This window comes from Vombatus ursinus, unplaced genomic scaffold (genome assembly GCF_900497805.2).
Source record: "Vombatus ursinus unplaced genomic scaffold, bare-nosed wombat genome assembly UNPS02009835.1, whole genome shotgun sequence".
Lineage (NCBI taxonomy): Eukaryota > Metazoa > Chordata > Mammalia > Diprotodontia > Vombatidae > Vombatus > Vombatus ursinus.
The window spans coordinates 16,716,995-16,735,943 of NW_020949613.1; the positions used below are offsets into that span (position 1 = coordinate 16,716,995).

The 18,949-nt window shown below is 35.2% G+C and overlaps 1 protein-coding gene and 1 pseudogene across 1 annotated transcript in view; both read left to right on the forward strand.

Annotated features, from left to right (window-relative positions):
- Positions 1-18,949, forward strand: part of ADGRB3 (adhesion G protein-coupled receptor B3) — a 902,542-nt gene that overhangs the window by 157,506 nt on the left and 726,087 nt on the right. The gene's annotated exons all lie outside the window — the stretch shown is intronic.
- On the forward strand, positions 10,235-11,129 carry LOC114036385 (annotated as a pseudogene).

Sequence of the window (18,949 nt, forward strand, 5' to 3'; positions counted from 1 at the left end):
AGAGAAATATACTCATTTTACAGTAATACCTCTATTAATGAATTGGATATATTGCAATGACACACTTCTTTGTCAGAAACTTAATTACCACAGGAAATAATGTCAGAGGTATAGGGATGCATTTCCAGACATGATAAAAATAAGAAGGCTATATTACAAAAATACTGCCTTTTATATTAATTTTCCTCTGAAATTGGAATTGAACCAGTAAGTTAGATGCAGTTACATTCTATTTCTTTGACCACTTATTTCATGACTAAAACTAGTTTTAATTAAGACTGATCCTAATGTGTTACTACTACATGAATCTTCCTATTCCATAATTTTTTTAGAGCAGTTTGTACAAGGGGAGGAGGAGTGAAGGGTTGTGTAAGCCAAAAATACTTCCAATTCTGGTGATCTAATTCTGTCTACTTATCTCTGCCCATCTGAGACATGATATTACATTGTGGCACAGTTCAATTTGGTGGGTAGAAAGCTTACTGAGAACTTTGTGATTTAGATAATTCTTCATTTATTCAATCAATTAAATCAATCAACAAGCATTTATTAAATGGCTACTTCTTGTGATTGTTCAGTGTTTCAGTTGTTTTCAACTCTTTGTGACCCCATTTAAGGTTTTCTTGGCAATGATTCTGGGGTGGTTTGCCATTTCTTTCTGCAGTTCATTTTACAGATGAGGAAACTTAGGCAAACAGCATTAAGTGATTTGTCCAGCTATTAAATGTCTGAGGCTGGACTTAAATTTAAGTTTTTCCTGACTCTAGGCCCAATGGTATATGCATTGAATCAACTTTGTTATTGTTGTTTAGTTGTTTTTTAGTCCTATCCAAATTTTTGTGACCCCATTTGAAAATTTCATGGCAGATACTGGAGTAGTTTGCCATTTCCTTCTCTAACTGCGCCACCTAGCTGCCTCTAAGTAGCTAGTAATGACAGTTGTATTAGAAGTTGATGATACAAATACAAAAGTGATGTGGTTCTTGTCCTTAAAGGGAAGAAGCTCTCACTCTACAAGAGGGATACACTATGTTACCAGATAAGTAAATTTAAAAAAAATACATGAATGAATATACAGTAATGAGTGGTGTGGTCCACTAACTGAGGGAGTGAGGAAAGACCTCAAAGTCATAAACACCAGAGCTGGTCTAAATTGTAGCTGGGAGTTCCAAGGAGTTGGAGTCAGAAGGGAGAGTGTTCCAGTTACAGGTCACAGACCGTGCAAAGGCAAGGAAATCATTGGTAGAATGACATGACTGGGAACAGAAAGTATTCTAGTTTTTAATGGAATATAGAGCGTATGAGGGATAATAGTTTGAAATGAGCCTGGAAAGGAAGCCTGGACCCAACTTGTGAAGGGAATACTAAGGAAAGGAAGTAATATTTTATCCCAAATACAATGAAGAGCCGTCAAAACATAAGCAAAGGAGTGATGTGGATAGACCTCTACTTTATTTTTTTTGTTTGAACTTTTTCTTCAATTATGCATTTATTTTTTCTTTGTCCTACCTCCCCCTAATTAAAAAAAAGAAAAACACAACTTCTATAAGAAATATGCATATCATCAAACAAAACAAAACCCGCATTGTCCATGTTTAAAAATATATGTCTCATTCTGCAATGACTCTATGTCTCATGACTCTATCGGAAAGGGGGTAGAATGCTTCATCATTGATCCTTTGGAATCATGGCTGGACGTAGCGTTGATGAAAGTTCTTAGACTTTTGAGCTCAGTGTGGCTCTGCAGGCAGGATCACCAAAATGACCTTCTTGTTGCCATAGATGAACCATATCCCCGTGTTGGGTAGAGATGACCTGAGTGGCTCCTGGGAGTTGTCAGGCTGTCTGTACGTTGTGAGAGCTACGTTGTCATCTTTTTCCATCAGTAAAGAAGATTAGGGATGTGTGCTGTCCTGACTGAGTATCCTTTTTGAGATTAGGACCACCAAATGAAACATGACCTGTTACAATGCACCAGAAGGGTATCTGGGTTTGCCCATAGCATCATGGAAAGGCGTTGCTGAATTAGAAAATGGAGGTGCTTGCTCATGATGAGTGGATAGAGTGCCAGGCCCAGAGTTAGGAAGACTCATCTCCCTGAATTCAAATCTGGCCTCAGACACTTACTAGCTATGTGACCTTGGGCAAGTCACATAACCCTGTTTACCTCAGTGTCTGCATCTGCAAAATGAGCTGGAGAAGGAAATGACATACTACTGCAATATCTTTGTCAAGAAAACCCCAAATGGAGTTACAAAGAATCAGACATGACTGACAAGACTTTTCAAATATGTCTTTAAAAAGTTGTACAAACCATTCTCCTGTTTCTTCTCATTTTACTTTGTCAGTTCATATGTCTTTCCAAGTTTCTCTGAAACTACTTTTGGCAGCTTTGTAGACGATAGATAGGAGAAGGGAGAGACTAAAAGCAGGGGGACATACTGGGTTCCTATTTCAATACTCCAGGTATGAGGGCCTGGACTGGTGTGATTGTAGCATGAGTAGATAAAAAGGAAGAGATGTGAGATGTTTGAGTGTGAGGAGGCAGAATGGATAAGATTTGGCAACAAATAGATATGGTGCATGAGTGAGAGTGAAGAGCCAACAATGTCTGAAGATGGAAATCTAAATGACTGGAAGAAGGGAGTGTCCTTGACAGAAAAAGAAAGTCAAGTGGAGGGGTAGTTTTAGGAGGAAAGATGCCAAGTTCTGTTTTGGATGTGTTGAGTTTGAGATGCCTATAGGACATTTACATACAAATATTGGCAGACTGTAAGACTGATATTTAAGACAGAGATGAGAGCTGGATGTAGATCCAGGAGATGATATTTGAATCCATGGACACTGGTGAGATCATCAAAAGATATTATTTACTTCTAGTGAACACCTATAGAATTATGGAATCTTGTCCCTTTTATTCCTTGCATGTATAGTTGTCTGACACCCTTGTGTTTGCCATTTTGTACTGGTATAGGGAAATGCATTGATGTGTAACTGGGAGAGTAGAGACCCTTGGGTAGAGTTCCACTTGTCTGTGTTTTTTTCATGTGAAAGGATGGAAACAGAGGAACTAGCATGAACTGATCAGATTTATAGGGGTCATTGGGATTATGGATCATGGATCTAGATCTGGAAGGGTCCTTGGAGGCCTTTTAATCCATTGCTCTCTTTTTTCAGTTGTGGAAATTTATGTCCACAGAGATTAAGTAACCTACCCAGATTAACACAAGGCACTAAGTGTTAAAGGCAGTATTGAAACTAGTCTTCTGATTCCATACTCAGTGGTTTTTACATTGTATCACACTATAGCATAGTACTTTAAAGTTTGTGAAGCACTTTACAAATATTATTTCATTTGATCCTCACAAATACCCTCTAAGGTAGATATTATTATTATCCCCAGATACAGATGAGAAAACTGAGGTAGACAGAGTTATCTCTGTTGAGATCTGAATTGATGCCCCTTCCTTGATGATCTCAGCTTTTATTGGATTAGGGTGTGGCTTTGATGACTCCTTGGGTCTACTCTCAGGGAATGAAACACAGGGAGGTTAGAAAATAACTCTATAGGTTGATAAAGAGAGTGAGTTCATTGCCGGTTGAGGAAAACAAAAAACAACAAAACATATCCCTGCTTATCTTCCTATATATTTGGTTCTTGTCATGTATGCTATGCTGTAACATTTCCAATTAGTCCATATGTTCACAAGTAGATAACTAACCTGGTTTTCATCAGTAATAAAAGTAGAGCCAAGGAAGATCCTAGGACTGGGGAGGGTAATTCATTTTTTACTTTTCAAATATCTGTATCAATGATGCTGCTAATCAAAGTGTAGTTATTCTAGATGCCAGTCAATTGTGGACATCATCCAGGCTCAGCTGTCCCGGGGGTGAATAGAACTGGGCCTGAGAGCTAGAGTGTGTCTTTACTTATTGATCATGGAAGGATCCTGAAAATCTTTCCTACTTAGTGATGTAATTTTATTACCAGCGATATATACCCAAAGACTTCATTATTAACTTGATTATGTTTTAATCAGTCAATCAATGAGCATTTATTATGCATCCACAAAGTATCAATCATTCAGCTAGCCTTTGGAAATACAAATACAAAGGATGAAATTCGTATTTTTAAGGAGCTTACATTTTATTGGGGAGACAATAAGTGCATACATGAGTATATACACAATAAATATAAAAGAATTAAGTAAAAGTTAATTAGGGAGGGAGGGGACTAACAGTTTGTAAAAATCAGGGAAGGCTTCTAATAGAAGAAAGTGATACTTGAGCTGTGTCTTGAAGGAAGGGAAGGATTCTGTGAATTAGTGATAGAAGAGAGTACATTCCAGGCTCCTGTGGGACAGTCACAGCAAAGTCTTCGTGCATAGTGCCTAGGAGATGGAGTATCCTGTGTGAAGAACAGAGATAAGGCTAATTTGGTTATATCATAGAATGTGGCAAGGATAGTAAAATGCAAAACTGGAAAGAGATATTGGGAGTCCAGTCATGAAAGGTTTTAAATGTATAACAGAAGTTTACATTTTATTTTAGAAGCAATAGGAAGTTACTATTTATGTTGAGTAGCAAATGGCAGGGTGAGATTTGTGCTTGAGAAAAATCATTTTGGCGCATATGTGGAGGATGGATGGAGTGACCTAAGGTCCAGACACCAATTAGGAAGTCATTTCAATAATTTAGATGAGAGTTGATGAGAGCCAGAATTAAGGTTGTGGCCCTTCACCTGGGCAGAACGGGTAGACATGAGAAAAGTTGACAACTGATATGAAGAGTGAGAAGTTGAGTATAATGCCAAGGTTATGAGCCAGGAAGATTGAAAGAATAATAGCAATAATCATGTTATTCCTAGCCCATTTCCTGCCCTCTATCTAACAACATTTTTCTAAGGGGCCTGTTGATGAGATAACATGGCCTCCTCCTCATTGAAACCTGCTAATACAAACTCAGCATTGAGGAACTTTTTGATGCTACTCTCCCATTCCTCACATCTAGATCACTTTGCCTGTGCCAAGCTTTTATTTGTTTGCCAACATTTTTAAATCATAGCTAATTTTTAGAAGGGAATTTTCTTCCTGGAAGAATCTTTAAGTGAGGAGTTACTGTTCTTTTATCATTGTTTTAATGATGCACATAAGCATTCTACTACTCTTTGTGCAATAAATTCAGTTGTGGCATTTGGATTAATTTTTTTTTTCCAAGACCTTATTTAATACACATTTAATACACTATGCACAATATCAATGCAATCAATTCTCAGCTATGATCCAGGGGCTTTGATGTGCCTCACTGGTACTGCTCCTGTTTTTCCTTTCTTTGAAATGTCTATCATTTTGACCATTTCATTGCTTAGTGGCAACTCTATCAGAAATGGACAGGAGAAGTAAAAGGAGATGAGAAACTTAAGCCAGGTAATTTGACTTCTTGTTTAAGCACTGATAAAAGCTTTGCTGGTTGAGCAAGTCATAACAGTGGAATGAAATAGGGAATAGAAATGTTATTAATACCATTCTTATACCCTGTTATCACACATAACTGAGAATTGACTGTGTAGGATGCTTTCTGAAAACAAAGCAGATGCTTACCGTTTTGTGATGTTCTCAGAGTGGTGTAGGTGCCTGAAATCTAGGAGATGAAGTAGTTGACCTTTCAAGGTCCTTTCCTGTCCTATGATTCCATTATTTGAATGCATAATTTCATAGGCATTTATATAGAAATATATGCACCCAAACTGCTCCTTTCTAATGGCACACTCCCACACTAAAATAGAAGAGAGAATGAGTCTGTTAAATGACATTTGCAATTTCAGAATGGCACTATGTGGGAGAGAGAACTGCCAATCACTCCTGCCAACAACAGTCCCAAGGGGAGTAAACTAAGCTAGCTTGGTCCAATTAAGAGAAGTAATTACAAGGAGTGGAAGGTAAACAAAGCTAAGAAAAATGTTATCCAGAACTATGATCAATACTCCCAGTGAAAAGCATACAGTAGTACTTAAAGTTAGCTTGACTCCCCACCTGTTATGCTACATTGATTTTCCTGGGAATTGCACTATGAAATAATCAAAAGAAATCACCCTACTTTATTTCATCACCAAAGAAAATGAGGGGTAATGGAAAGATCAAGGAGCTCTATAAATGACTTCAATTAGGTCAAATCTCTAAATAACCTTGGGTTAGTAACTAATATAAAATATTATGCTGTGACCCATTAAGCTCTTTGTAGCATAGAACAATTTTGTGTAAAAGGGCCCTTTGCCCATGTTTTGCTAAGATTGTGTCTGTCATAATGCTACGAACTTTGTGTGTGCGTGTGAGTGTATGTGTGTATGCATGTGTGTGTGTGATACCAACATTTTTAAAAGATAGGCCTTGGCAGGCTTGATCTATTTGCTTTCATATCTATAAATCAGTAACTGAAGACCTGATCCATTAACCCATGACAATGAAATTGCATGTGTATTTGTCTCTGTATGGTAGCTGAAAGTACTGAGAACTAAATGTAATTTTCTGTCTCATCAATTTACCTCAGCATACCTTTGTACTACTGTGGGTATAGATAACAATATTTTGGATATGAAATTATAGACAAAATGAATTTCAGAGCCATTTTGCCACCATGGGTATAGATGTTTCCATACATTTAAGCCTTGTGAGAAAATTTAAAATAGCAAGGCAATGAAATCTGAATCTCCCATTATCTACTTGTAATTAATCAGGTGGTAGAGTGCCAGGCCTGGAGTCAGGAAGACTCATCTTCCGCAATTCAGATCTGGCCTCAGATACTTATTATTTGTGTGACCCTGGGTAAGTCACTTAATATTTTTTGCCTCAGTTTCCTCATCTATAATATGAGCTACAGAAGGGTATGGCAAACCACTCCAGCATTTTTATTAATAAAACCCCAAAAGGGATCATGGAGAATCTGACATGACTGAAATAACATAATAACATTTCTTATGTTTGAAAAACAGATGCTATGTACTAGGCAAAGAGGGTAACTTCAGGTTTCTATGTGATGAAGGTAACCCTTTTTAATATTTTAATTTCTAGAAACACTGTGATGAAAATCCAGTCATTTTCTCAATAAAATCTATTAAATGACTACTGTGTGCCAGGCACTATGCTAAGTGCTGGGGATACAAAGAAAGGAAAAAGACAGCATTGCTTATATATATATATATATAGATAGATAGATGGAAGATTGTGAGAGAAAGAAGAAAAAAAATGAAGTTACTCCTGTTTTCTTCATGTCTAGGGTATTACATACTCTGCATTCTAATCTCCAGGCTAGTTGAAGAATTTACTATTTCCTTCTTTCTCATTTAGATTTTGGCTGTGTTTGGGTAGGCTAGCATTTTGACAAGTGAAAAGTGAAATCACACATGATAAAAAACATCAAGGCCTAGGGCAAGAAGCACTGGATCTGGAGCCTGGACACTGAGTTTCAGCCCTGTGTCAATGCTCCCTAACTTTGTGACTCTGGGTAAATCGCTCAATCTTTCTGAGTGCCACTTTCCATATCTGTAAAATGAGGGTAAACATACTTGTTTATTTATTTTACCAGGTGTTTAAGGTAATTCTTCATAAAATTTAATGGACTATATGAATGTGAGTTGAATTATTTCTTAATATTCAAGGCAGATTTATAATAGAATATAAACTCATTGAGAACAGAGACTTCCTTCCTCCTTTCTTTCCTTCCTTCCTTCCTTTTTTTTGGGGGGGGGGTATTCTTAGTTCCTAACAAAATGTCTTGCACTTAATAATGATTAATAAATACTTATTCAGTGCAGGCATTATTTCTTTCAAATTGGTATATTCCATTCCAAACTGGTATCAAAAGGAAATATAAATACATGTTTTGTTCCATGTCAGCCAAAATGCAGTGTGATGCCATACACCTCTATTGCCCATACCAAAAGTATATACAGGTACAAGATCAATATCCTTTAGATTGCTTCCATGCATAGTTTAAAGAAAACATTTAAGTATCTGTACATTTTAGTATCAGAATATTATTCATTTAAATTTTTTCTCCCATGTCTATCCATTGAGATAAGCTCTGAAATTATAATATCAGAAGCATAGCATTTAAATTTTAAAAGAGAACCAGATAGCTAACTGAATAAAATGTTAGATCAGTTATCCAAACTCAAATTGCACATTTGTCTAATGCCCTTATTTTATAGATCTAAAAATGTTAACTGACTTGTTCAAAGTCACATAACAAGTATCAGAGCTGATAATAAAACCTAGATCTTCTTACTTTAAGAAACTAAGCATGAAAAACAAAAAAAAGAAAGCCTAATGTATAACTCAGATATTGCCTATTTATCTTTTGAGTAATAGGGCTATAGATAAATCTTTAGATGATAATTATCATTATATGATTTTAGGGGCAACTGAAAAGAAGAAAAGAGAAAATTAAAATGTTAAGTGCTACTGGTAATAAAATAATTATAATAAATTATAATATTCAAAATTCTAGAGGCAATGTGGCACAGGTGATAGAGGGTTGGCTTTGAAGTCAAAGAGACCAATGTTTAAGACCTAATCCTGACACATTCTAACCATATTTGCTGTTTCATTATGCCAGGCATCTCTTTAAGGCTTTAAGCTACAGATGACAATCTATAAGGGTGCAAGGTGTTTCTAAATCTCTCATTTATAAATTAGGAGTTTATTACACCAATGAAACCAGATTTTGTGGATCAATGAGCCACAAAAAAATCCTTTATAATAAAAAGTGTTAAAATTATAGTAATACTTTAATTAGGTAAGTGGGGGATTGTGCTCTGTATAACTGAAAGTTGATATTTTAAGTGCAAAAACAATTGTTTCAATTGTTTTTATGATAACTTTTGCAATACAAATATATATTTACTTCATCTAATTCACCAGTTGTTCTTGGTCATTCAATTAAATGAAAATGGTAATCCTACATCTCATCTAGGCTTGTGTAACATCAATTATCAAGCAAGAAAAGTTTTTGCAAATCCTACCAAGTTGAAAATTCAGTTAAAAATTTGCTAAGAACCTCTTATGTGTCAATCATTGTGCTAGCCACTAGGGAAATAAAGTAAAAAACAAAACAGTTGTTACCCTCAAAGAGCCAATATTCTACTGTGAAAAGGCTGTGAGTAGAGGCTCAGCAATGGCCTCTATGTCTGTCATTCTAGCTAAGTTTGGAGGTATAAATCACTAAAAGGTTGTCCAAAGTGTGATGATTTTTTTTTACCAGAGCAACTCAGGAAGACCATATATTAAGGCAAAATACGATTTATATATGCCTAAGGAGGGGGAATTACCATAGCGCTGGAATCTTGTGCCCTTGAAGTAAGAGTATTGATGTCTTAAGAGTTACTATTTTCTAGCTTTAGATTTGGTTGAAATATTAGGCTGATTCTGGTATGGCTTTCAAACATGTGTAGGTTCTAAGGTTTTTTGAATAACTTCTCAAAATCAAATTGATTTCTTTTCCTTTTCTACATTTGCCTCTTCTGCATCAAAGTGATACAGCTGCCTGAACTCCTTGGTACTTACTGAACCATTATGATTGCCTTTCTGAATAATTAATAATTAATCAAAGACTAAACATTCCCAGGATGTTTCTTGCCTTCAATGAAATTTTCTTTTTCCTATCTCTAAATGTTTAAACTTTTTAAAATAGTTTTCAAAATGTTTTCTTATTTTAGCCTCAATAACATTTTCAAGAGTAGCAATGTAGGTATAGGAAATAAAGAGCCAATCCTGAAGTCAGAAATAACTGGGTTAAAGTCCTCTTTCTGAAATATGTAGGTTGTATGGCACTATGCAATTCATATGACCTCACAGTGCCTAAGTCAGTTCTTAATCATCAAAGTTATAGATAATTGCCAATATGCATCTGTGAGGGAATTTCTGTACTGAGAGTACCCTACACTAATTAAATCATAGGCCCAAATTTACATCCCCTCTCCCTCACCAGCAAAGCAAAATAAACAAACAAAAACAATTTGACGTCTCATTTAGCTTCATATCACTATATATAAAGATATAGTGATATATGTATATATGTATATATATATGTGTGTGTGTGTATATACTTGCAAGTTTACTTGCATAAACTCATTCAGGCATCATCATCATGTTGTGGGCTATTAGGATATAATGGCAAGAATCTATGGACGGTAACTTCCTTGGGAAGGTTACTTCGGGCTTCAGTTGCTTGACATGTGAATTCCTTTCCCTTAGGCATTTCTGCAGCCTTTAGGCCTGTTGCTACTAGAAACACATTCCCAGCCAACATAATGCCAATGAGTCCTACCATTCAAAATTTCCTTTCATCACCAGTTCTTCAACTTATGGGCCTGCTATAACCCAACCTACTCCATATTTTAAGGGTACAACTGTTGTCAATGGAGAATTCAAAGAAATTAAGCCTTGATGACTTTATTTTTCTTTTTTTTTCTTTTTACTAGGCAGTTGGGGTTAAGTGACTTGCCCAGGGTCACACAGCTAGTACATGTTGTGTGTTGTGTGTCTGAAACTGGATTTGAACTCAGGTCCTCCTGACTTCAAGTCCAGAGCTCTATTCTCAGCACCACCTAGCTGCCTCCCTTGGTGACTTTAAAGGCAAATGTATGGTGCTTTGCTTCTATCCTCTTGATTTCACTTTTGTGTGTCCAACAGAAATTGTTGGTTTTAGTGACAAAGCTAATGAATTTCATTATGTGAACTGTGAAGTAATTGTGGTTTCAGTGGGTTCCCAACTAAGCCATCTTGACTGGATAAATGCACCAAGAAAGAGTGGTAGTTTAGGCCATATGAACATTGTGCTTCTGTCAGATTTAACCAAACAAATTTCCCGGGTCTATGGTGTTCTACTTGAAGGACTTGGCCTTGCATTAAGAGGTCTCTTCTTAATTGACCCTAATGGAGTTATCAGACAGGAGTGTCAATGATCTCCCTGTGGGCCGAAGTGTGGAAGAAATTCTTCCTTTGATGAAGGCATTCCAGTTTGGGAAAGTGCATGGAGAGGTCTGTCCAGCAAATTGGACACCAGATTCGCCTATGATCAAGCCATCTCCAAATGCTTCCAAAGAGTATTTTGAGAAAGTGAATAAACAATAATGTGTATTGTAGACCAGCATGGTTTTTTAAATTATGAAGAAACCACAAATTGGAATCTACAATAACATGCAAAAAATTACTACATATGAAAGTGTAGAATATATATACATTATGCTTGTGTCTGTGAATGCCCCTAAATACTCTGTTTTCATAAAATTCCTCCCCCAAAACTAATTAATCTTAATAGTTGTTGCTAGTTCAAAGGATCCTTTAATAACAAATCCTTGTTTTTCCCATAGTTCTCCTTTACTTATTGTATTTACCACATATTTGATGTCTTCATTGGAACCTAGAAATTCCCTTCTTGAATTTATAGGCTAAAGAAATTGTTCATTGCCTTTATATGTACAAAAAATGGGTGTGGCAAACATTTAATCAACATGCTTTGAGGGCCTTGAGTTATAGGTAAACAGGTATAGCTGCTTTCCTTTAACTAAGTATCTCTTTGCAGATTTTTTTTAATTATTAAACTATGGTCTTTTTTCTCCATAACGTGATTGTCTTGTAATTAAAGATAATAACTTCAGAGTTCTAATTTGACTCATGACACATATGAGTATAAGGCAAGTATGGAGTATATTTGCTTTAAAAAATAATCCAGCACCTATGGTGGTAAATTAAAGTAGTTAATCATGGTGGGCAGTCCAGAGATTTTTAATTCAGGGGTTCATTTTACCATTATTTGAAGTTTGAGTGAACTTTATGTCTTGATACATTTCAAATTCTATTTAATTTGATTGTAAAAGATGTCTGTTGAATCCCAGAGTTATATATAATGCAGCTTTGGAAATTATTATTGAACATTTATTTTTCTAGCTGGTGAGTAACTCAGTGTACATTATTTAATCAAAAATAAAGAAATTTTAAACTAAAATAAAAGAATCCATGGAAATGTATTTGGGTTTTCAGAACTAGCATTAATAGACATTCACATCTGAGTTGAGGTTCACTGTAGTGCTGAGTACTTGAGGGGAACAAACTGCTGCATTGAAGACAATAGATACCTTCAATGGGGAAAAATTGATTAACACATTGTTTTTCAGGAACACAAACAAGGCAACCATTGTCATATACCTGTGTAATGATATTTATGTAACAAAGGATGCATACTATATTCATACGGTATATGTCAGTTTGTTGGACACTTTAGGGGTTGCATGAGGTGGTTCTAAGTTAATTGGGGATCATTTCCCATATGAAATAGATTTACAATTACAAATAGAAAAGGAGTCAATGTGGAAAGAACATTATCTTTTGAGTTGGAGAACATGTGTTCAAAGTTTGACTCCCTTATTTAATACATATTTGACCTTGGACAAGTAAAGACACTTAAATTCTCTAACTCAGTGTAACTTTCCGTAAAGTAAAGAGGTTGGACTTGGTGACCTTTAAAGTTTCTTTAACCAAGAAAAATAATAAATCCATATACCTCAGTGATCTGTGATTTCATCATTGTCATTATTTCCTATGCTGATACAAATGACAGCTTCTCTGATTTGGGCAAAGGTCTTTTAGAGTTGTGCTAACAGCATTCGTCTTCCTCTGGCCAACCTGGTAATGAACCTTTCTAAACTTAGCTAGGCCAGTCTTCAGATAATAGATGTACAATCTGTTATATGTGTCAGTATTCTGATACATTTTTTTGTTTGGCAGGACGTGTGAGACCTTATGTTCCACTGGCCTAGCCTTTGAAAATCTAGGGTTGCCTCCATATCACAAATGGAGCACCCATATACACATACATATGATATTATCTTATTTAGAGGTGCGAGGATCAAATGAAATAATGCAAATATAGTGCTTTATCGCTATAAATGACTTACATAAATGTGTTATTATTTTAGTAACAGACCCATTAGAAAGTTACCATGAATTACATTTTTCTATTAGTGTGCCATAGCAAATTTTTAAATGGATTTGATTTTTCTGTGAACCATTGTCTACCATTTCAGAAATGTCACTTGTCAACTATTCCATTTTTCTTTAGTAAATAAAAAGCTGAACACTTTAATAGAGACTTTAAACTTAGCTTCACCTAGGTTTTCCTATGTTGCAAGATGCTTTAGCAGTGGAAATGTACTTTTGTCTGATCAGTAACAGATGACAAATTCTTTTATGTTTTCTTTGATTTTGTTTCCTTGTAGAAACTGATTGAGTTATACATCATGTGTGTTACAATGGAGGCAGCTTCATTTCATCAGAGCAAAATCCATTCTTGCTATTGAAATAGTCCATTTCCCTCCCCTGTTTTCTTTTGGTTGTCAGAGTTGAACAGTGTTCTTTTCATTTATTTAAATGTCACCAATTCCATATTCATTACTAGGTGGTGTGCTTAAAGCAACTGAGGTGAATTGAGGGGAGTGGAAAAAAATAGCAGAGTATATTAAGCTATTGATTTTAACTACACAAACAAGGGAAAGGAACAACATTCTGATTCCCTTTGGAGCATTATAGTTTGATATTCTGATATATCTTTAGTTTTATCAAAAAATGACAGATCATTAGTTCCAGGTAATCCCAATAGTGTGCATGATCTATACTAATTTCCAACTTAATATTAGTTTTACTTTGATTTTCTCAGTTTCTACATTTTCTGTAGCTTCTATGGTGGAAGCCATAGGTTTGCTTCATATGTGTGTGTATGTGTGTGTGTGTGTGTGTGTATGTGTGTGTATTATATATATATATATATATATATGTATATACACAGAGAGAGAGAGAGAGAGAGAGAGAGAGAGAGAGAGAGAGCCTTAACCATGAAGATACATACATTCTGCTTAATGGACCCAAATTTCCTTGAGATAAAAATCCCAACTACAGAGGGAAGAGAAGTAAAAAAAATAAAAGATTAGCTGTGGAAAGTTATGTAAAGGGATAGGATACAGTTAGGGCTTTGAGTCAAATTGAATAAACAGACCTGGGTCTAAACCCAGGAATTCTAAATTTTATAAAAAGACACACAAAGGAAGGACTGAGGGGAGTGTTAAGAAAGCTGAGGTGTGGTATTTTACAGAACTTCCCTTCATGATGAGTTCCCTGTTCCTGCTTCCTAGTGAAACTGTGTGTGGTCCCCTCTTTTGTTTTTGCCCACGAGTCCTCAGCTTTATTGTTGATGTTTCCAGACTATAAATACAAGGAGGTCAGTAAAGGCAAGAAGGAGATGTGTTTCATTTCTGAAGTCATGTCTGACTCAATGTTACCTCATTTGGAGTTTTCTTGGGAGAGATATTGGCACAGTTTGTGATTTCCTTCTCCACCTCATTTTTACAGATGAGAAACTGAGGCAAACGTAGTCACACAGTTAGTAAGTGTCAGAGGCCAGATTTGAATATTGGCAAATGAGTCTTCCTGGCTCTAGGCCCAGCACTGTATTCACTGTGTCACCTAACTGCCCCAAGAAGGAGATAGAAATGATCCATTTGATATTCTGGGTCTAGATAGGCAAAGACCAAGTAGATCAAAAAAATAAGGAAGAATTAACAGATCAATCAGAGTGGTCCGGAGTTTTGACTTATTCTGAGGCAGAAGCTGAGCAATCTTTTCTGTGGATGGTCTATAAAAATTTTACAGATGTATGTTTGTAGTTGAGAAGAAGCAGAAGCCCACTGGTTCTGAGGAATAGCCTTCCTAGTGAGTTTTTAAAATTCAGAATTATTACACTATTGAGAAGTTATAATGTTTGTGGAATTATTATCATTAAAGATATAGAGGAAGGTAGGGTCCAAATTAAACAGGTCTAAATACTGTTATAAAAGTATAATCTGGCCTCCAGAAGCAGAATTTAGGAAGTCAAAGAATTTTAGGATTTGAAGAAGCTTAGAAGTTATTTAGTCTGGTGGAATTTCTTCTCAATAAAACATTTCTTATGAAAAGATGATTATCTGGACTACTCATTGAAATTTGAGGTAGCTTATTTCATTGCAAAATGGCTCTAAATGTTAGGAAGTGTGTCCTTTTGTTGAGTTCTCTTGACCCTAGGTCTTTCCCATTCCATCTCTTTATATTATGAGTGTATAGAGAACATTGAACCTCCAAAGTCCCAGTTTTGCCCTACTCTAGAGTTGTAAGCATGGTAATTGGAAGTCCTCAGGACTTATCTCTTATTCTTTAACCTAGCTCAGGCCTATTTCCTACTCTAAAGGTGGTACATAGGACAGGGAAGGGTAACCCCTGAATCTGCTCAGCTTCTGGGCAGCTGACAAGGAAACGCTAAGAGAATAGAGCCCATCAAGATGAATAGGAAGATGAGGACAAATGAAAAACCCTATATGGAACAATCTCCTTTTATTACTCTGCCACATCTAATGAATAGAAACTCTGTGATCCTGGACAAGTCACTTATTCTCTCAGTGTTTCAGGAAACTTTCTGAAGATAAATTGCAGAATATTTGCTGACCTGCATTGATATGGGGGCTTCAAATTCTTTGGAATTTTCTTCAGTCGAGAAATCATTGATTTGGTAAACCCAACATTTTTTTTTTTAAAGAAAGAAAAAAGAAAGAAAAACATCTCATTTTATTTAGCCATACTACAAAGGGAAAACAAATTACTGGTTCCTCTTGGGCTGACCCAATGTAAAAAGGGCAGATTTCTGATGTTAGTGCATTTAGTTAGCATGATACAGGAGAGTTCTGAGCTATAGGACCTAATCATATATCCTCATCATGTGAGAAGAACTCAAGAGACTGGATCAGAAATGGAACAACCCTAAAAACTGCGGGGCCAGATGATTTTTTCATCCAACTCTCATTGAATCTGGAGAAGCTGAGGGACATAGAGTGACAATGAAACCAATAATTAAATCTGGCTCTGTTCTTTATAAACATTGACCTCATTAATTTATTTTAACTGACCTAATTTAAAAAGAGCAACTCCTTTCCCCCACTGTCACCCTCCCTTAAGGCTCTTCTAGAAATGTATTGGTTCTTTCATTATATATACTTTTCAGAATTTTCTACATGTCCTGAGAATTCTGTAAAGAAATACATGTGTTAAAACAATCATTTTGAAAAATCATAGTTATTGCTAATAACTATGCAATTTAACATTAAGGGATATTTAGATAGCTTTTTGAAGTTTGCAAAATGTTTACAGACAGTGTAGAACCTAACAACAGCTCTAAATAGGAACTAGAGACATTGTTTTCCCCATTTTACAGATAAAGAAGCTGAGGTTCAGCCCATGGTCCCACATGTAGTAAGCTTCAGAGGTAGCATTTGAACTAAGACATTCCTGCAAGTCCAGTGCTCTTTGAGATGTGATGGCACCTCTCTAATATTGTTTGGGAATCTATTGGACTATTCTATAATGCCAAATTAATATTCTTAGTTAAGAGCAATACCGGGGAAGAATGACATATTGATAGTATTGTCTTGTTAATTAGTTACCTAGTGCAAAGATACATGTATATGATCTATTGCAATGTAGGACTTCTGAACTTTCAGATGTGTATAGAGGTATTTCTCGAGAATACTTTTTTTAGTAAAATGCGAGACCTTGACAACCACAAATAGTCAATGCTTTAAAGAGATTGTAAACCCACAGTGTCAATAAAAAGTGACAAAAATAGAAAAAGTAAAGTGACTTTTGACAACTTGGGCTAAACAAGAAGAGTTTAAAATTAAAAGGTTTTTTTAAATTTTTTTTTTAAATTTCACAGATTTAAAAAATAAAAAAAAATCCAAAAGTTCTAAAATTCCAATAGAAATTAGCCAATTTTAGTCACTATGAATTTGAGGTACATAAAAGCCTGGGCCCTCATTGTTAGACCTACCCTCACTACATATTAGCTATCTTTTTTTAATATCTATATGTCAACTTCCTATGCCCTTCCCTACCATATTATGAAATTTTACTTCTTTCCTCAAACCTGAAATCATACTCTGACCTTCTTATCTTACACCTGATGATATCCTTCTACTTCTTTAAGACTAAGGTCATTGAGTATGAATAAGTTTCCCAGATTCACTTTTTAAATTCTTCAAAATTTCTCAGCATATCATCCATTCTCTTTTCTTTTTCTATGATCACATAAGAAGTAGTATCCTTATAATTCACTCAAACTAATACTTCTGATGTGATTCCCTTCTATCTTTGTCAGGACCTGGATCTAACAATCACCTCTTCTTTTTCTTCTTATGCATCTTCAATCTCTCACTTATATTATCAGCTCATTCTCATCCACCCAAATACACATGAAGTCCTCATGCCCTAATTTTGTCTATCTTTCAGGTAGTCATTTATTTATGTAATTAATTTATTTGTTTTATGTAAGTAGAATGTATAGTACATTCTTCCCCTATCCTCCAAAATCCTGCCATTCATCTTTTAAAAAAATTATTTTGGGAACTTTAGTAAAGAACATACAATTAAGTCACTGACTTTCTTTAATTTTTAGGAAGTTTTTGTTTAAAATTACATTTGAGAAGTGCTCAAGTTGACATATGAAACATGAAGAAAGCTTTAACTTTAGTAGTTTCTTAATACTTCAGCTCTTTAATGCTTGTCTACAGTGGCATCATGACAATATTTAGCAAATTAGATTTCTTATTACTGAGTGCAACTGGTTAGGTTGTATTTAGGTATGGTTTAAGAAGAGTAATAGTTTTAGAAGCAAAATTATATTTCTATTACTCTATTAGAATGAATTTAGAAACATGATACTTCTAAATTATTTCTTGGTTTCCTATGAAAGTAAACTTTGTTTACTACATTTACTGTTACTATTTCTTTACTTATTCTTATGAAAGTAAAACCTAGTTTTAAGGTGTAAAACTGATTAGTTGCATGTTTCCATATATTCAAAATTCCAATGGTAATTTTAACAGCAATTAAATTGTGCTTTAAGATTTTTATATTTCAGTGATATGTGTATATGAAATAAATCAATTTCAATAACTAAGTTTTTTCCTTATCACTGAAATCCAAACTTTTCTTTATCCTTGGGCATCTTGAATGATCTGATGTTGAAGGTTCTCCTGCACTGGGCTTTCATCTTTGTTGGTCTTCTTCAATTTTGGCTTGCTGGAAAGCTATGGCTTGGCTGAGGCTATCAAGAGCAAGGTCTGCTCCTTCATCTTCACTTTCTTCCACTTCTTTAATTTCTTCTTCCAGTTCAATCATTTTCTTTCTTTTTTCTTTTCTTTTCTTTCTTTTTTTGGTGGTTCACATTCTCCGAGCACAGTTTTAGGACAAACATAACTTAGGTGACCTATTTCATTACAACTTTTCCATATTTGGAAAATATCCTGTTTAAGTCATTGTTTGTCAGAGAAAAAGGCAATTGGATCCATATACAGTGCTTTTACTTGGTTCTAATCCACCACTCATTTATTTTGCTCACAGCCCAAGGTGCCAGCAAATCCTTGGACTTTTCCCGCACCACTGGTGATTCAATCCAACTTTACCTTCTTAGCTCCAACAGCAATCACAGTATCACTAGGCCAGGTATCTTTAACACAAATAGCAGGCCCTCATTTTAAAAAGCCTTTTCTTGATGCTTTTATCTCATCCAGTAATCAGATATAAAGATGTAATGAGAAAATAGAAATTGTAAGTACCACTACATCTCATATTATCATTATTGTTGTTGTTAACAGGAGAAACAACAGTAATATAATAAACCTGATAATAATAATAGTAGGAGTAATATAATAAGCCTAACAGATTGAATCATTGTTTTCTCTCATATTAGCAATGTTTTAATAGATTGAAAGCACAGATTTTTCTCAAAGTTAAACATAGCTTTAGCCTCCTGACATATGAAAATCTAGAATGGTACCCCATATTTGAGTTATGTTGAGTATGCATCCATTAAAACT